This window comes from Coenobita brevimanus, chromosome 19 (assembly GCF_032717465.1).
Source record: "Coenobita brevimanus isolate Jiangsu-jjx chromosome 19, ASM3271746v2, whole genome shotgun sequence".
NCBI lineage: Eukaryota > Metazoa > Arthropoda > Malacostraca > Decapoda > Coenobitidae > Coenobita > Coenobita brevimanus.
This window is the reverse complement of record NC_136972.1, coordinates 9,066,798-9,086,576: the sequence shown is the minus strand read 5'-3', so window position 1 is coordinate 9,086,576 and position 19,779 is coordinate 9,066,798.

The window sequence follows — 19,779 nt, the reverse complement described above, 5'->3', positions numbered from 1 at the left end:
AACAGGGAAGTGTTTGGAAATTCCCTGTAGTTTTTTTTTTTATTTGCCTGTGATACTGTATTGCTAAGTGAAGACGAAGAGGAACTGCAAGGCTTTGTGAATGAAGTTTTGAGACTGTGCAAACCCAAAAATAAAAAAGTGTAAAGTTATGGTATTCGAGACAAATGAAATCACTGAATGTACTGTGAGGATAGATGATGAGGAAATGGAAAAACTGAGTGCAATTACGCACTTGGGTAATGTAATGAGTATGGGCGGACGTTTGGAGGATGAAGTGTTTGAAAGGGTACAAGAAGGAAGAAAGGTTGCTGCTTCTATTAAAGCAGTGATAAGAAATAGGGAAGTGACCATGGAAGTCGCTGCATGACAGTATTGTGATACCAACACTAACGTATGCACGTGAATCATGAACCTTGTTGGAAGGATCCAAGTCAAGAGTGTGATCAGTGGAAATGAGTTATTTGAGAGGAGCATGTGGAGTTACATGGAGAGGTAGAATGACAAATTAAGTAGTGATGGAACATTGTGGTATGGATGTGGATGTGCTAGAAAGCGTTAGGAGATATACACTGAGGTGGTTTGGCCAAGTGGAGAGAAAGGAGAGTGAGAGACTAACGAGGAGAGTGTATGTGAGTGAGGTAGAGGGGGGTGAGGGAGAGGGAGGCCGAGGAGAGGCGGAGGGATGGTGTAGAGAGATATATCAGAGAGAGGGGGGTTAGCTGGGGGAAGAGCTGTCAAATGGTGGTGGAAAGGACGACATGGAGACGATTTGTTTGTGGCCACCCCATACGGCATTGAGGAGTCTGGCAATAGAGAAAAACACCACTTCATCCATCATTCTATATGTGCTAATTTCACTCTAACAAATCGCTGCTGAGACATATAAACTCCCGGGATAAAAGGAGACTATCACATAATCCACTTATTTCTTCCTATTCCTGTTAGCAATGTATGTAAAAAATGGTGGGGTTGATAAAACGTTTAGGTAAAACTAGTACAAAATGCCCGTCTTCTACTACACCCTCTATGAGTCATCTCTCCAACAACCTCTTCGTCCATGGAACCATTTCCCCCATGAACTTAATTTCCCTCATAGAGCTATTTTCCTTCGTGGACCAGTTCTCTTCTTACTTCAGATGTCCACCATGATTCTACTTCCTTACATTGACCCATTTCTCCCACGGACCATGTTTACCCTTTTTATATTTTTACCTTATGGACCCATTTTCCTCCAGAGGCACTTCACCATGGACCTATTTCCCCAATGTATCCATTTATCGCCATGGATCTGTTTTTCACTATGGGTCTCATCTCCCTATGAACTTTTTCTCTCACCATGGGGCTCGCCATTTCCACACATGGACCTTTTTTTTTTTTTTCAAATGAACCTTTCTCCACATGGACCTATTTTCTCACAAGTCTGTATTTCATCCATTGATCTTTTTTCCTGCTTTAGGCTACCCCCCCATTTCCCCCAAGGACGTATCCCCATGGACCTATTCCAGCCATGGACCTATTTACCCCATGGACTTATTCCCCGGTGGAAATATTTCCCCCATCCACTTCCCCCCAACCCCCTACCCGCATACCCCCTAACCAAGTGAACTATGACATCTCTTGGATTGTCGTGTAGAAAGCCACCCACCCACCAACAAAGCCCTCTACACCACTCTCCCAGGTGACCAACCCATCCAACCACCCCACCCATCATCTCACCTACACACCCAAGTATCTACCCAACCATGCCCACTCATTTTGCCCACTCCATCTACTTTGCCCAACACAACCGTCCAACCCTCCCCTCTTTGCTCACGACACCCTCCACCCCACCCTCTCACTCCACCCACTCTATCCACTCTCTCCAAACACCCCATCTGTCCTCCCACCCTGCATACCCAGCCATCTCATCTTGCCCACCAACCCAACTCATCCTGTACACATACCCCACCAACCTGCTCTGTCCGCCCTCCCATTCATCCACCAACTTGCACAACCCGCCACCAGACTCAAACCACAGGAAAATGATTTCCAACTTTACACACAGACATAGACACAGACAGACAGACAGACAGACAGACAGACACACACACACACACACACACACACACACACACACACACACACTGAGGGATAGCTACCTTTATAATAGAGATTAGCCGTGAGTGTTTTTTTAACCCTTTAACCGCGGGTATTGTTTTGGTCTGACTGTCCTCTCCCGCGGGGGTTTCAGCCAAATGTAAACAAACCTTTAAACCTTAATAACTCTGCACAGAATAAAGCTAGAGAAAAAAAAATAAGGTACCATTAGAAAGTACTAACCTTCAGCTTTCCATTGATGTCGGTTTCATGACTTTGTTGACTTTCACAGAACGGGCAGAGCCGTTAGAAGTGAGGGGTGTAAAAATCACTATTTTACGCCCCACACACCAGTACCAAATGCCAACCACTCTCTGATAATAATAATATAAACATATATGAACACTGTACATACGATAAACACCCACTCTGTGTTCACTGAGGTAGGTAAAAGGCACTTCACTGCGGCTGCGCCCGCTCTTCACTGCGGCTGCGCCTCGCTTCACTGCGGCGTCACCCGCTCACTGACGTTTCAGGCGATCTTTTCATTATTTCTAACTTCTAATATTATTTTACATATAATCTGGGCAATATACATTATATTTACACTGCACTTATTACTATATTGCATCACTGTCGCATCACAAAATTACACAAGTGCCGCAGAATTACACAAGTGCCGCAGATTCTCTTATTACAATATCACTTATTATACTGGCCAATATTTACATTTTTTCTAGGCAAAATATCCCTTATTACTACATTATCCATTATACAATTATTGGTAAAGCACGCCACTGTCGCATCACTGTATATCACTGTCACTTTCAGTATTTACTCAGAGAGTGGTACTCGGCAAAGCACGGAGTTACACATAGAGCGACTTGGCATTCCAGGCACTGGTGTGTGCTCATTTTTCTCGTCCAAGGCCTCCGTGTGGTGTTATGACATACTCTGCAGCGGCCCTGTGACAACCTGCTGCCTGCTGTAAGAGGCAATTTCACAAGCTGGTGCCTGCTCATGTAACTGCGGCACTCAAGACGGTCAGGTTGTGTGTCAGAGTGGCGCCTCGGGATCAATGCCGTCACCTGACCAAATCGTGCAAGCAGCTGCTGCACGACAGTCTTGGAAAACTGTCTCAGTGATGATTGCCTTATGCCCCCGACTTGTGTCTTGTAGAGAATGAAGGCGTTGAGCATGCACATATCGAGCATGTGCAGGCAAGCCTTCCTGTACCATCGGGTGTTTCTCCTGAGACAGTCGATTTCGCCACTCATCATATCAGACTAATCAACAAGGCTCATGTTGACATTGTAATCAATGACGGCATCAGGCTTCATGATTGGCTCTCCCGTCCTGTAGCTGACCTTCCCAGTTCTCTGCAATTCCCCCTTGTGAATGGTGCTGATCATATTCACGACCTTCTTGTCATGCCACCTGATCGCTAGAAGCTTGTCTGACTTCTTCAGGTGCACATCTCCCTTGGATGATGATGATGCTTCGGGGAAACTTGGCCACTCTTTCCTATAGCTCCGTACGTGCCAACAGTGCCAATGCCGTGTTCAGCCAGGTATTTGGAGAGTTTCGGTGCTGTGTAGTAATTGTCTGTGTACAGCACATGATTACCACCAAAATACCTCTCCATCAGCACTTTTACAACGGAGCCAGAGAAGCCAAGGGGGTCTTTCCTGTTCACGTCCATTGTGCTAGCAGAGTAGATGACAAAATCCAGGATATACCCCGTCTCACAGTCACACAGCACAAAGACCTTTATCCCAAAGCGGTGGCGTTTGCTGGGGATGTACTGCATGAATTTGAGACGTCCTCTGAACAATACCAGGGATTCGTCTATGACGACTTTCTGCATAGGCCGGAAAAATCGCATAAATCGATCCCTAATCCTGTTGAGAAAATCCCTCACTTTCCACAAAGGGTCAGTTTGGGACGGGTTTGCATTGTCAGCGAAGTGCAGGTATCCTAGCAGCTGTCGGAACCGATCCCGTGACATATACTTCCCAAATATTGGGATAGTAGTAATGTCATCCACGAGCCAGTACTCCTCCAACTCATGTCTCTTTATATGAGGCATCAAAAACATTAATGCAAAGAACACATACAGCTCTCTGATCCCGACAGGCAACCACGACACTTGCTTTGGTGAGCCAATAGGTCCCAGCCCTTCTGCTGCACACTGAGCTGCATACCTATTGGTCTCATCGCTGACATGTTGCACGATTTCATCATCCATGAAGGCCAGGAAGTAGTCCACAAAGTCATCTCCTGCGTTGCATGGAAAGGCAGGCTGTATTCCAGCATTTGTCATATCAAACGGCGGATTGTGTGGCTGAAAATCTGCACCGTCAGACCAAACAAATGCATCAACCTTCCCTGTGCGTGGTTCAGTGGAAGTGGCAGGTCCCATTGCACTCGTTTCCCCATGAGAAGGAGCTGAGTTGGAGGCAATGGGTGAGGCAATGGGTGAGGCAGGAGGTGAGGCAGGAGGCGAGCGGGAGGGGGGTGAGTGCGGGGGCGGTGAGTGGGGGGGTGGCGAGGGTGAGGGAGCTGAGCGGGGGCAGGCGGGCGTTACTGACCTGGTGCGTGGTGAAACTTGACCCTTTCTTCCCCGCTTATCACCTCGCTTATCGCCCAGCTTTGCCCTCCAACTGCCACGCATCCCCTTTGTTCTAGGCCGGCCTGCACGGCCTGCCTTCCCTCGCTTTGCAGGCTCTGGGAATTCGTATTCCTCAGATGATGTAGACTGAGGAGAGGGCACGGCAGAAGATGATGATGATGTGAGGGCAATAGGGCTAGGGGAACGGGAAAGTGATGGGAAATGCTTACTAGGGCCTGGTGTAGGAGACGTAAGTCTGCGCTTCACTCCCTTCCCACGTGCAATACCAGTTTTCCCCATAGGCGCCTTCCCTTTCCCAGAGTAAGTTGGGGGTGGTGGGGAGGAAACAACACGATCACTTTCATCACTGTCACTATCAATGGAAAAGGGTTCACCACCAATCACTGCCAGATCGTCACTACTTGCTGTAAGTGTGTCACTTTCACTGCCACAATCAAGAGTAGTACTTACAGTTTTGTCCAGCTCTGTTCTAATTTCTGGAGTGCTCAACCCCTTCTGCCTCGCCGTCGGCAGTTCCTTCACCGGTGTAGAGGTCGAAGGCACACTAGCACTAATCACTTTCGAGGAGGAAGCGAGCGACGATGAGTCGGGACGGAGCGCCATTCTCACGCACAGAGCTGGACAGATACTGACTGATGCGGGTCAGGGCAGGGGTGGGGGGGGTCCCCTCGGGGTTGGAGGAGGGAGGTGTGGGATGGCTGGTGTGAAAGAACTCGACAGCTACTCTTGCTACTTTGCGCGCAGGAAAAACGCGCGGTGTTCAAAATATTCACGATCATTCCAGAATGACACCTGCGGTTTGGTCGAGTTATGTCAATGTCATTCTGGAATGACACCCACGGTTAAAGGGTTAACAAAGGTAAATAAATTATACAAACTCATTTTTTCGTCTTAAATGTCTCCGTAAAAGAGCTTTAAATCATGCGTATGAAAGTTTCTGTATCCTCTCCTCCTCCCCCCTCCATCCTGTGTCAGAGCTTACTCATGCAGAAGGCACTTGGGTTTCTTCCTGAATTTTAACTCTTAAAATAGTTTTCATAAAGAAGGCTAGCTTCCATTTACCACTCTGATATCCGTGAGTTTGTTAGCCAGTATAGTCAAGTGATTCAGTTGCCATAGCAAATGGCCTTTTTGTGTCCGTTCGTCTCGATACGGAAATTTCAATTAACCTGCATGGTGTTCTCGATGACTGACTTAAAAACACGGATGTATTAAACAATACAACCTGCCACGCAGCCTTCCAGTCACACATACACCAAACTTGACATGGCCTGCTCTGACATACCGCGCATGCCCATGCGAAATTTCAGCTCATTTCACCTAGTGGTATGACCTGCAGAGGGTTCCCAGTCTGGAGGGAAACTGGGCACAAAAGTGCGCTAAGCTCATGCGTAATTATAATTTCCACCATTTTTGTCAGTTCGTCGTTCTGCGTTTTTTTATTTATGGCATGTCGAAATCCGAGGGGGCGAAATGTGGACGGACACACACACACTCGCACAATGCATATTTGCTTAGTACTATTGATATGTTCTGTTCTCATCCCCGTACCCTACAGCAAATAGATACACTGTTGGGGTATACGGATACTCACACAAATTCTACTCTGTTACCAATTTCTCTAAATTTTCGGGGCAGAAAAAGGAAGATCACATATTATCTCGTCTTCTCACAAGCTATGTATGTAAAAAAGTGGAAAGTTGTAGAGGAGATGTTCGCTTTGTGTTTGGCAGAAATATCTGACATTACTAGTTTTGCATTGTGTGAAAAAAAAAAAAAAAATCCTTGTGCTGTATGCTAGTTCTATGAAAGTCTATGAAACGATAAGTAACTAAATTCACATATCGCCTCAGAGCCTCCGCCACCAGTTTATATACACTTTTTACAACCCAAGACACTTTCGTTAAAGACAAACTATCTAATGGTCAGGAAACTCACATAAACAGTGTTCTCCCAATTTCTTTTTCATCCTGTTAGCTGTTTCTCTTTAAAGGTTTCAATGATTATGTCTTGAAGTTAATATTTCATTTGTGAATAAACAAAATAACTTTCTCTTTGTCCTGTGTAGTCTCAGAAAAGAAAATCGAGTTATGGTAAAAAAACCAATATTTACTGTAAATGTAAAACAAGTATCTAATGTTTAAGCTAACCTTCATCAACTTAATTTGTATCATGATGCTTCCACCCCAAGGCAGTGCAGCAAATAGTCCAACTGAGGGGATAAAGAAAATTCTCATATTTTATCCCCGTCTTGTTTATCTCTTCCTGGCAACTGATAATATGAAAAGCATTGAAAGTATGAGTCTCAAAGCTAATATTTTTACTCGCAGTGAAAAACTTAACTCGCATATTGCATTTTCATCTCTTAATGGGTCTCACATACTGCATTCTTTTTTCTTGATGGGTCTTAGAAGTGATTATACACTGTGTTGGAAAGAAAATTTGACATATTTCGTCCCTGTCATGGAAGCTATTTTTTTTTTTTTTAAGTGAAAGACTGAAACTAGGCCAAGACAGTGAAAGTGTCAGAGTATGAGAAAAAAAAAATCGATTTCGTTATTTCTCGAAGCTCCCCTAATTAGGCTCACATTCAACTAGTAAACTTCCTTTGGTATGTTTCTGGCACTTCCAGACGAATTTATTCTACTTATAATAGGCTTCCCGTACTAAGGGGTTAATAAAGGTACATATCTAACACATCCATACTGAAACTCTCCAAATCCGAACAAAATCGTCTGGTTAAAGGAAGAATGAAATGAAAAGGACGTCATCGTAATGAATGGGTTTAGGTGTGCTCAGACTGAAAAGATTTGTGATTACTTTATCTAATCCTATCAGTACAAGAAGCCATTTACAGGTTGAATAAAGCCGTCTGGATATAGCAAGAGTGAAATCAAAATGGCATCCCCTGGTTGCATAAAAAAGTGAAGAAGAAAAGAAAGAATCCCATTTCATACCCGTCAAGTTACAGCAAGTACCGTTCTAGTGCCCCTCAGTTAAGCACACATCCAAAGTTATTATTCGCATCAGAAATATCAATTCCTTTCTCAGTTATTTTGTTCTACAAGGATGTCATACAACTTGTAAGTTATCTGATGATTTTCTGTTTGTAATCCTTCTAATACGGATCGCTGTAAATGGGTGCAGTATAGTTGTTGGTGTGAGTATAGAGAAGGAATATTTCAAATTTTTCTTTACGAACACAAGATAAGTTCCAGCGGGTCTCACATGCCTGGCGTCTTGCAACTCTGGCAAAGGTTTATGTACACACACACACACACACACACACACACACACACACACACACTATCAAATGCCTCTATTGACAATGGGTTTGTAAGCGTTGCGTATGGTTTTCTCATAATCGTGTTTCGTGTTGTATTCTACTTCCCAGTCTCTCTCTCTCTCTCTCTCTCTCTCTCTCTCTCTCTCTCTCTCTCTCTCTCTCTCTCTCTCTCTCTCTCCTACCTATACTGAGATTTCTGTTCCTAGTGTTCTCATAATCCTAACTCGTGTTCATTCCTCGGCCACCTACCGTGCCTCTCAGATCGCCACCGTGCCAGCAATATCGTTCTGCTGACTGCACCAGCCTATAATACTCTGCCATCACCCTGAACTGACAATTTCCTCTCTCTCTCTCTCTCTCTCTCTCTCTCCCTCTCTCTCTATCTATCTATCTATCTATCTATCTATCTGTGTGTGTGTGTGTGTGTGTGTGTGTGTGTGTGTGTGTATGTGTGTCCTTGTTTAGTATCCAGGACCAAAAGTGTGAGAGATGATGAAGATAAATTTTTTTTTTTTTTCTGCCAGATAAAAATAAAACGAATGTGTGTGTGTAGGAGGGGTGAATTCTTTTCGAGGAAGTAAGATATCTTTATATATATATATATATATATATATATATATATATATATATATATATATATATATATATATATATAATATATATATATATATATATATATATATATATATATATATATATATATATATATATATATATATATATATATATCACCTCTAGGAGTGACAACCAGTATTTCTTTCAGTTGCACAAACTCGTCTGATGTTAGTGGGAATAAATGATCTGTAGATATACCTGTAAATCTCTTTCATTTAGCTACCTGGATCTCTCAGTTGTATAAAATTGTCTCCTGTTGATCTGAATTACATACTTAACTGGGAAGCTTTTTAAAAAGGTTGGTTTTGCATGATTTTTCTGAGCAGAAGATAACTGCCTGTCCATGGCATGAATGAATAATTAATCAAGGTACTTTTTCAGCTCTGTGTCTCCTCTTACATTTCTATGTGGAACAAAATCCCTAACCTACGGTACATCCCCATCCTCCTTCTCTCACCTACTGCTCCCTTTTGGCCCTCTTATAACCCAATAACACCTCAGAACACACCACGACACTCTACCCCCCCTCCTTTTTTTCCTCCAGTAACCCTTATTCTAACTTGCCCTAATTGCTCCACGTCTTCCCTTTATGACCTTCCTCTCTTCTTTCCCTGACCTCCACCCCCTTTTCTCCCTACTTATCCTTTCACAATCCTCCATTTTCTCTCTTAGCCTTGTCTCCTTCTCGACCTCCTCACACTGTTTTCCCAGTTTCACCTTAACCTCTCTTTCCTATCCATTCACCACCCTCCCTCTCATCATCTCTCCCTCATACCTCCTTAACCCTCTTCTGCCTCCACTTCACGTGCTGCTCTCCTTTCCCAGTTGCACCCTCATCATGAGAAATTGACTCCCCCTAATCTCCTACATAGGCACGTTCATTTATCGACATTCTCTTTCATTCCACCCTCCCCACTTCCTCTGTCTTCCCCCCTCACATTTCATTCACACAGTACTCTTTCCCTCTCTTCTCTCCCTTCCCCACGCCGTACACCACACTCTCCTCTCTTTCGCCTACTAACCTCCCGAGTTCAGCAATGATCCTTTCACCTCTTATCTCTCCACCCCTTCCTCTCACTTTCATTACCATCCTCAGCTTAATTTCCCTTCCCATTCTTCCTCCCTTCCTCTCGTCTCTCTCCGCGCTTTCCCATCACATCTAACTTAAAATCCGTCCCTCACCCTCCCAAATACTCCCCTCCCGCACGCCCCTTTCCCCCACTTTCATGCTTATCGTCATTCTTCTCTCCGACACTTCATTCCCTTTTTCTCAACATTACAGATTTTCTCTCTCTGTTATTTACGGGTCGGTCCACTGCAACGCCTCCCAACCCATTTCATTCTTGCGTTTGTCTCCCCCAAACTTTCCTCTGTGATTCGTGGTGCTCAATTTCAGCCCACCTGTGGTTTTATACCGATTTTTTTTTTTTCATATCTTGGGTGAATTCACATAATGTTTGGAAAGAGAGAGAGAAAGAGAGAGAGAGAGCACCGAGGAACATATGTTAGGAGGAATACACTGAGGTGATTTGGCCATGTGGAGAGGATGGACGGTGAAAGACTGACGAAGAGAGTTTATGTGAGTGAGGTGGAGGGGGGGAGAGGGAGGGGGAGGCTAAGGATCATAATGTTTGGAAAGAGAGAGAGAGAGAGCACCGAGGAACATCTGTTAGGAGGACTAGACTGATGTGGTTTGGCCATGTGGAGAGGATGGAGGCTGAAAGACTGACGAAGAGAGTTTATGTGAGTGAGGTGGAGGGGGGGAGAGGGAGGGGGAGGCTGAGGATGAGATGGAGGGATGGGGTGGAGAGGTATATGAGAGAAGTGGGTGTGAGTTGGGAGCAGGGCAGTGAAATGGTGGGGGACAGGGCGACGTGGAGGCGATTTGTTTGTGGCCATTCCGAAAGGGATTGAGATGTCTGGCAATAGATAGATAGATAGATAGAAAAGCTAAATCTCGCTCTGTGTGTGTGTGTGTGTGTGTGTGTGTGTGTGTGTGTGTGTGTGTGTGTGTGTGTGTGTGTGCCTTAGCCTACTCACTTTGGCAGTACAGAATAGGTAAGGGGAAAATTGATGCTAAGGCGACATGAGGCGCATGGTCGCTGTGAATATCTCCTTAACTTAATTTGTGCCTGTGGCTTTGTGTCCAATGTTACAAGACCACAGTATCATCCAGGCAACCACAGCTAACTCTCTTAGGTTTTGCCCTACGTACTTATTTTACTTACCAACCCGCAAGGCTGTTCACATCAGGATTGAAACCCAGGCGTTACTGAACTGGCAGTATTGTAGCAGACATGCTAACCATTCAGCAAAAGAAACAGTGGCGTAGCTGCAGGGAGTGCAGGTGGGGGACTGCTATCCTCCCCCCCCACCCCACCCCGGCACTGTTCCTGGGAAAATTCGGAAATTTTGTGACCAGTCAGCCGCGCCGGCCACCTCCCGACTGTTTTCTGTTCATTCCAAGCTTTATGTACTGACACTATATATCTGAGTTAATTTATCGTGCAAACACATCCACAAACAAAATTTTTGGTCTCCTTTGAAGAGCAGGGCGTGATTATTAGGTAGGACACGGCAGTTAGGGATAATACGGTATTATCTGAGTCTGTGGGGGAAGTAGGTTATTAGTGATGTCATGCTTGACTCTGGTGACGTCACAGCATGTGCTTTAACTTCTTACAAGGTGCACTGACCGTAAACCTACGAGAACAGAATAATACCTAAACCTAAGTGGCACAAACTTAAATGTGTAATGTGTAGAAAGATCATGGAGAGAGAGATTATGTGAAGAACAAAATGATATGCTTGCCAAAAGCAAAGCAATCCAGTACGGGGTTCCTGGAGCTCCTGATAATCCATTTCAGGTCTGTATCTCACAGAACTAAATAAATGCTTTAGAGCAAAGGCCTTGTTCAAATCTTATAATCTCAGTTTACCCGAAAATTAGAAAATGCACCCTCCAAAATATTTGTACATGAAACTTAAGCAAGGTAGCTGTAATTGCAGACAAAAATTCTTTAAAATCTGTCCACAAATGCTACACCTGGAATGTTAATTTCAGTTGAATTTCAACAATTAAGATCTATCACATTCATTATATACTATATACCACTGCAGGTGTTGGCTAAAAATTCCTAAAATAATTAACAATAAATGGATTATCATTAAATTTTCACAGCTGCGGTATTCCAAAGCCAAATGTTACTCAGACACACTGACAACAATATTTTCAATTGTGCTGACAGGCTAATCAGCAGATGTTAACACACATATAGTAGCGTAATAAGGTGGCCAAGAAGCTGAACGTTGAAGTAGTTTTGATGAACTGTAAATTCCAGGCTTATGCCACACTAACAAAGATGACTTCAGTTACTGCATCTGCGCAACAAGACCGAACACAGAACCAAACAACTGTAGAGGTAGCGGCATCTTCAGTCGTCCTGTCAAAGAAACTGAAGTATCATACCCCAAGGCATCAGACAGTCAAGTTAAAGAATCTCAAGCTGTTACTGAGTCCGATGGTGAATTTCTCAACGTTCAAGAATCTACTGCTGATCAAGTTCAAGCATTAAAAGTACAAGAGCTTATGGCTGATGGCAATGAACCAAATATTTCATATGAGAAATCCATGCCCTTACAAGCCTCTCTGAGTCAATACTGATTGACCTTACTAGAAGTATTCTTCAGATCCTGCTGTCTTGATTAGAAGGAGTATGACTACAGAGATGAATTGCGAACATATTCAAGTAGGTCCCTGTCAGCCTGGAGTCAGTTCAGATTTTTGCTTTCCAAAGGATGAGGTAAAATTGCAGTCCTTCCATTCCTCTTAGTGCACAAAGACACTACATTCTGGCCTGAATGTAAACAGAGATTGGCTAGTCTGCTCCCAAAAGTTTAACAAAAGCTTTTTGTTTTCCATGCAGTGAGGGAGGAGGGCTATGAGCCAACCTGGTGTGATACTGCTCATGCATATTCTATTAGAAAAAAAAAAGAACTCAGCGAATCATTGGACAAGAAAGTTCAGAAATTCATGCTCAAGCATCCTGTTAAATGACAGTGATAAAAAAAAAGTATTTCTAGCAGAAAGTGAGTAAACCAGGAGCAAATGAATGCACACTAACGCACTGTAGAACACAACAGGTTGGGTCTCATTGCATCATGAATATTATCTTGTTCTTGGCCCAACAGAACTTTGCTTTTAAAGGTAACAGAGAATACAGCTGAATGGGTGATTCTTCTGTAAATTAGGGAAACTTCTCAGAGCTCTGCAAACTGATAACGAAGTATGATGTCGTTCTTGCTAACCATTTGTCCGAATCAAACATAGTTTTACTTGAGTGCTGAAATTCAGTTTGACTTGATCAAGTGAATGTCAGACCAATCCCGCAAATCTTTGATGAAGCTAATTAAAAATGCTAAATACTATGCCCTTGAAGTAGATGAGACACATGATTTTCAGAGAGCTGACCAGATATCTGTATCTGCATTATAGCATTATGTTAGCAGCAGAGCTGAACACTAAATACATTGAACGTATTTAAATACTAAATACATGGAAGAAATGTATTTAAAAACCATATACTAAATACATATTGTGAATTTATATAAAAATACCAAATACTAAATACATCAATTGTATTTTAATACATTTGTTAATAAATTTTTAATACATACAAATTTTAACATAAGTATTCAGTAATTCATGATTAACAATATAAAATGCTTGATAAATGCACGGTATTGGTGCAGGTACCAAGTGACCGGATGCAGTATATTAAATGCAAAACCATCAACCAAAGATGATGGCCCCCCCAAAAAAAAACAATGAAAAACAAAAGCAGTCCTAAAAACACCTCAAAAAATCATGGATATCAAAAATCAACATCTGCAATCAGCCATGTGCCACAATAACAGATGAGAAAACAAAATACCAACCGTAATGATGGCGCCTGGGCACTGAACCCATTGCTAAATATCAACTACTTTGATCTTTTGTTTTTGCTTTTTGAAGTTTTGCTGGCTTAAAATGCCAAAACTAAAAGAACAACAGTTAAAAAATATAGTTTGTTGCACACACCAAAAATATGCCACATACATAGCCAGCCGATACCTTGCATATGGAATAGACATTTTCATGTCAGCTGCTCCCGAAATAAGCCAAACTAGCATAGTATGCCAGACCTGGCAACCCTGACTGATGGATCTGAACTCGTGACTCGCACCGGGTTCAGTGTTCTCAGATGGTTGGATGGGTTTATGGCTAAATTAACCGGTAAAAAAGTATTTACATTTTTACATTTTGAGGATTTAAATACATTGTATTTATATACTCATCAAAGTATTTAAATACTATACTTAAATACATGAAAACCAATGTTTTTATAAATTCAGTTCTACATACACAGATGAATTTAAATATATATTTAAATACAAATGTATTTAAATACTGCCCAGCTCTGGTAACAGTGGATGTGAGGTTGACTAATTTCTTTGTTCTGAAGAAGTGACATCAACAACAGCTGAAAAATAAAATATGAAGTGATTATCTAGAAGCTACAGGCATGGGATCTTTCATATGAACATTGTCGTGCACAAATCTATGAAGGTAGTGCAAACATGGCAGGCAAGAAAGATGGGTTTCAGGAAAGAATTGCTCAAACACCACAAAGCCAGTCAGGAGACAGGACGTGTGTGCTGGGCATTCCCCAGGTCCTGTCCTCCCCACTTACTATATTTTTAGTCAGCCCATACACCACTGACCGGGCTAATGTATGGCCCGGCCTGCACTATATGTGCAGAAAATCTTTCAGAAAAAAAAAAAAAAAATGCTCAAAACATTCCTCTTGCTTTCTCTGTTTGCTGTTGCGCACATAAACCTCTCTTACATTGGTAGACTCATTTAAAGCTTGTATGGAAGATATGTCATTTTTTGGCATTTTGGAGGAAATTTACTTTTTCACTTCTAGCTTGTGAGAGGGATGGCACAGAACAGTCTCTCCTTAAAATGCTGCAGGCCACCAGATGGTGCTCTTGGCACCAATCTGTGACCATGGTAACCAATGCTCATCCTACTGTTCAGTCCTCTCTAGAAGAAATCCAGAATACTGACAAAAGAAGGGAAAAATAACAGAAGCTAATGGGCTGACCATAACTATCACCCATCTGGAATTTATACTAAACTTAGTAATCTAGGATGCTCTCCTTGCTGTGTTAAAAACTTGTCAAATTTTTTTACAAGCCTTATACCTCGGATTTCATTGTTACAAGAGAGAGAGAGAAAAAGTCCTTAAGAGATTTGGAATGACGCATATCAAACCAGGAAAATTGGTGCAGTAAAAAAGAATGATCAAAATAATGGTGCCAGCTTTGATTTTATGGAAATCAGAAGGTGCAGAAAAGAAGAAAATGACTAGAAAGCTATGTGATGATGAGCCAATTGCTGACCCTGAAGATCATATCAGAGCTGAGATTTTCTTTTAATGTCTGGACACACTGACTGGCCAACCTCAAGTCAGATTCAGAAATTTTCATGATATATTCAAAAACTTTGTATGCCTGCAACTTAACAGTTTTAAAGATGTTGGCAGTTCTATCAGTATGTTGATACAACTTGGGAATTTGGATATGGTTGACCTTTTTCCATTTAATTATGCTGTTCAGGAGTACGGACTCCTGTGTAAAATGTTTACAGTATGGGAGATGAATAACCCCAGGTGCTCAGGATCAGCTGGTAAAGTTTAAAGGCAAGGTAGGCCTTTTAGGTGGCATGATGACATTTTGTAAGAATAATATTTTGAGATGTAAATTGAATTTATAAGTTGAATTGAGCTAGATTTTATTTTATATTCAAATGTAAAACTATGGAGAACCACAATAAAATGTATTTTTTCAAATGTGTTTTTTAGTGTTTGGTTTACCATATTATCCTAACTTCCACACTGGGTGCACTCCCAGCAATATCATTTGTCGGCCTTTTTGAAAGACTGGGGGAGGGGGAGAGCACAGCTAATAGGGCGGGTGACGTTATTAGGTAGATAGATTGATTTTATTGACAGAAAATAAAGGTGATTTCAAACCTACATCACTTAAATAACTACTCATACAAACTACTATTACTACTACTATTACAATACACACACACACACACACACACACACACATATATATATATATATATATATATATATATAATGGTAGGTGGGGGTGCCCATCATCCACTCACTCAACGTAGAGGTGCCATATGATCTCTACACTGTGTGACAAGCCAAATGGTTTCCTGTACCCAAAAAAACATTTACTGCGCTGGGTGGTAACCATATAACTGGGGTTTCTGGCAGGTTTAAGTGTCCCCCAGAGTCCCCTATCCACAATCACTTTAATCATGGAAGTCGTTTCAGAGCCTCAGAGGGCCCAATACCTGTCCAGGGACCCAGCCAAATGGGCAGATTCGCGTGGTCATGTGGAATGTGAGAGGTGTGAATGAAGAAAGCAAGAGAATGGAAGTGGTGAATGTGTTCAAGAGTGCGAGATATGCCGTGATGGCATTGTGTGAAACGAAGATGAAAGGGTGCGAAGTGGAGGGGTGGGAGGGTGTGAAATGTGTAAGATCGGGAATGAATGGGCGAGGAAGATGCAAGGAAGGAGTTGCTTTGTTGATGAATAAGGTGTGGCAGACTGGAATGAGAGACTACAAATGAGTCAGGTCGAGGTGTATGCATGTCAAGTTCAAGTTTGAGAAGGTGAAAGTGGCAGTAAATGTAGCATATGCACCATGTGAGGACAGGAGTGAGAGAGAGAAAGAGATGTTTTGGGATGAGCTGGGTAAAGTAGTGGGAGAAATGCCCAGGAGCTATAAAGTGATTGTAATGGGGGATATGAATGGAACAGTAGGCACTGGTTCTGAGGATAACATAATGGGTTGTTATGGAGTACCAGAAAATGATAATGGGAAGAGACTAAAGGATATGTGTCAGGAGAGGAGGGTGTGCATTTGTAACTTGTATTTCAAACACAGAGATGCACATAAATATACATGGTATAGAGGGAACGGGGATCATGTTGAAAGAAGCCTGATTGATTACGTGCTCGTAAAGAGGTCGATGTTGGGAATGGTTGCTGATACAAGGGCCATGAGAGGACGATGTGGAGGTCTGGGCATAGGCTTCACAGCCTGATTTCAAGGCCCAGTAGTCCTCCTACGTACCGCACACCTCTACATGTCACCATTTCGGCGCTAACACTCATCGTCCATACTGAATACATACTGTGGTATGCAAGATCAGCGGAGAGGAGCGAAGTGGATCAGGAGAAAGAGGAGCAGTCAGGGAGAAAGACTGAAAGTTGAAAAGCTGAGGATCAAAGAAATGGCAGATGATTACAGGACAAAAGTAGAGGAGTTAGAAGTACTGAATTGGAATGAAATAGATTAGGACAGCCTGTGGAATGCATATAGGGATTGCTTAATTCAGAATTCTAAAGCGGTGTGTGGTGTGGCAAGAGTAACAACAAAGATGAAAGGTACGGCATGGTGGGATGAGGAGGTAAAGAATTTGGTGGAGGAAAAGAGGAAGAAGTGGCTAAAATGGTTACAGAACAGGGGTTCGGTTGAAATAAGAACTGAATATGCTGAGAGCAAGAAGCACATAAAGAGACAGATGAAGAGGAAAAAGGTAATTTTTTTTTTTTTTTTTTTTATGTGACCGACTCTGGGCATAGGCTTCACAGCCTGATTTCAAGGCCCAGTAGTCCTCCTACGTACCGCACACCTCTACATGTCACCATTTCGGCGCTAACACTCATCGTCCATACTGAATACATGCTAGGGCTGTCTCATATAGGACTGATGTATTGGTATTAGCGGGGGTATTTTTACGACATGTCGGCGGGTCTTCCGGTAGATCAGTAAAGTCTGATTTTATGACATTCAAATCCTTAAACTGTTCCCTGCCTCAGCGGGATTTGAACCCGGGTCCGTCAGGACTGCAGTCCAACTCTCTACCGATTGAGCCACCGCATTTGTAACTTGTATTTCAAACACAGAGATGCACATAAATATACATGGTATAGAGGGAACGGGGATCATGTTCAAAGAAACCTAGGAAGAAAAATGAATGAGATTTACTCTGAAAATTGAAAGCTATTCTGGAAAGTGGTGCGGAAATGTAGTGAGACTGGAAAGAAATGTGATGATGTGAAGGATGCAGGTGGTAGATTATTAACTCATGGAGATAAAGTAAGGACCAGATGGAAAGAATGTTTTGAAAGCCTGATGAATGGGAACAGAGAAAGCAGAGCGGCTGTAAACATGATTGGTTTTGGGGTGTGAAGAGAAGTAATGCAGGACCAGGAGACATGACAGTAGCACAGGTGAAGAGTGCTGTTAAGCGGCTGAAAAATGGGGAAGCAGCTGGGGTTGATGGGGTGTATACAGAGATACTTAAGTGTACTGGAAAGAGTGGAATAAAGTGCTTGTTGGAGATACGTAAGAAGGCATGGATGAGTGAAACTGAGTCTGCAGAGTGGAAGAAGGTTGTGATTGTACCCCTGTACAAAAATAAAGGTGAGCGAAGTGAGTGCAAGAATTATCGTGGCATAAATTTATTGAGTGTGGTAGGGAAGGTATATGGAAGAATTATTATAGAGAAAATAAGAGATATCAGAAGTCCTAGTGAGTGATGAACAGGGTGGCTTTAGGAGTGGCAGAGGATGTGTGGACCAAATATTTGCAGTGAGACAGATAGTAGAGAAGGCATGTGAAAAGGATCACAAGGTGTGTATAGCATTCAAGGATCTGGTAAAAGCATATGATAAAGTGGACAGAGAAGGAGTGTGGAAAATTTTGCGCATGTACGGTGTAGAGGGTAGGCTGCTAGGTGCCGTCAAGAGTTTTTATGATGGTAGTGAAGCATGTGTAAAGGTTAATGGGCATCTAAGTTAATGGTTCACGATCGGTGTGGCCATGTGACAAGGTTGTGTGATGTCCCCACGGTTGTTAAATATATACAGTATATGGATGGGGCGATGAGAGAAGTAAAAACACGAGTAATGGAGAGAGGGATGGCGTTGGTAATGAATGGCGATGCATGGAATATTTCAAATCTGTTCTATGCTGATGATGCAGAACTACTTGCAAGTGCAGGACAGGAACTTGGTAGGCTAATGTAGTTTTGCTGATGTCTGTAAGCATCGTGCCTTGGGATTAAATGTAGAAAAAAGTAAAGTGATTGTAATCGAGAAAGAAAGTGACTCCCAGTGTGATGTAACAGTGAATGGAGAGACAGGAATTGGTGAGAGTTCAAATACCTGGGTACAGTGACAGAAAAGAGAGGAAAATGTGCAAAAGAAGTTGAAAGTAGAGTGACACAAGGAAGAAAAGTAGCTGGTTCAATGAATGCCTTGATAAGAAACAGAGGCTTGAGTGTTGCAACTGAACGAATCTTACATGAAGGAGTGTTAGTGCCAACTTTAACATATGGTGTGGCATGAAAATGAAAAGTCAGGAGTAAGAGCAGTGGTGATGGGACTGCTGGGGAATGTATCTGGACTACAGAGGGTGGATACGATACGAAATAATGTGATTCGTGAAAGATGCAGAGTGAGGAAGTCGGTGGACACCAGAATCGAGGAGAGTGTACTGAGATGATATGGTCATGTGGAGAGAATGGATAACAATAGAGTGGTGAAAAATGTATATCTGAGCGAATTCGAACGAGGGAGGAGGCGACATAGGCCAAGGAGAATGTGGAGAGATATGGTGGATGAATGTGTGAGGAAGAGACATTTAGAAGTCGGTGAGGCAAGGGAACTGACAGGTGATCGAGCTGGCTGGATGAATGTTGTGAGAAGTGCATGATCAGGGATTTTGGCACTCCTTTTTAACATGGCAGTGTCTAGATTGACTCTATCAGATACGATTATGTAAAGCTACAGAACTTGGTGAATGTTTTTGGCATATCCGATGGAGCCAGGATTTCAGGGGCTTCAATGATGAGGAAATGGAAGCATGGCCCATTGGACTGGGCAAATTTGGCTGTCTGGACACTGCTACTAGGGTGGGAAAGTAGGTCCAGATGATGATTTTATATATATATATATATATATATATATATATATATATATATATATATATGTATATAAATTTATTTATTTATCCACACAGTTGAGTAAC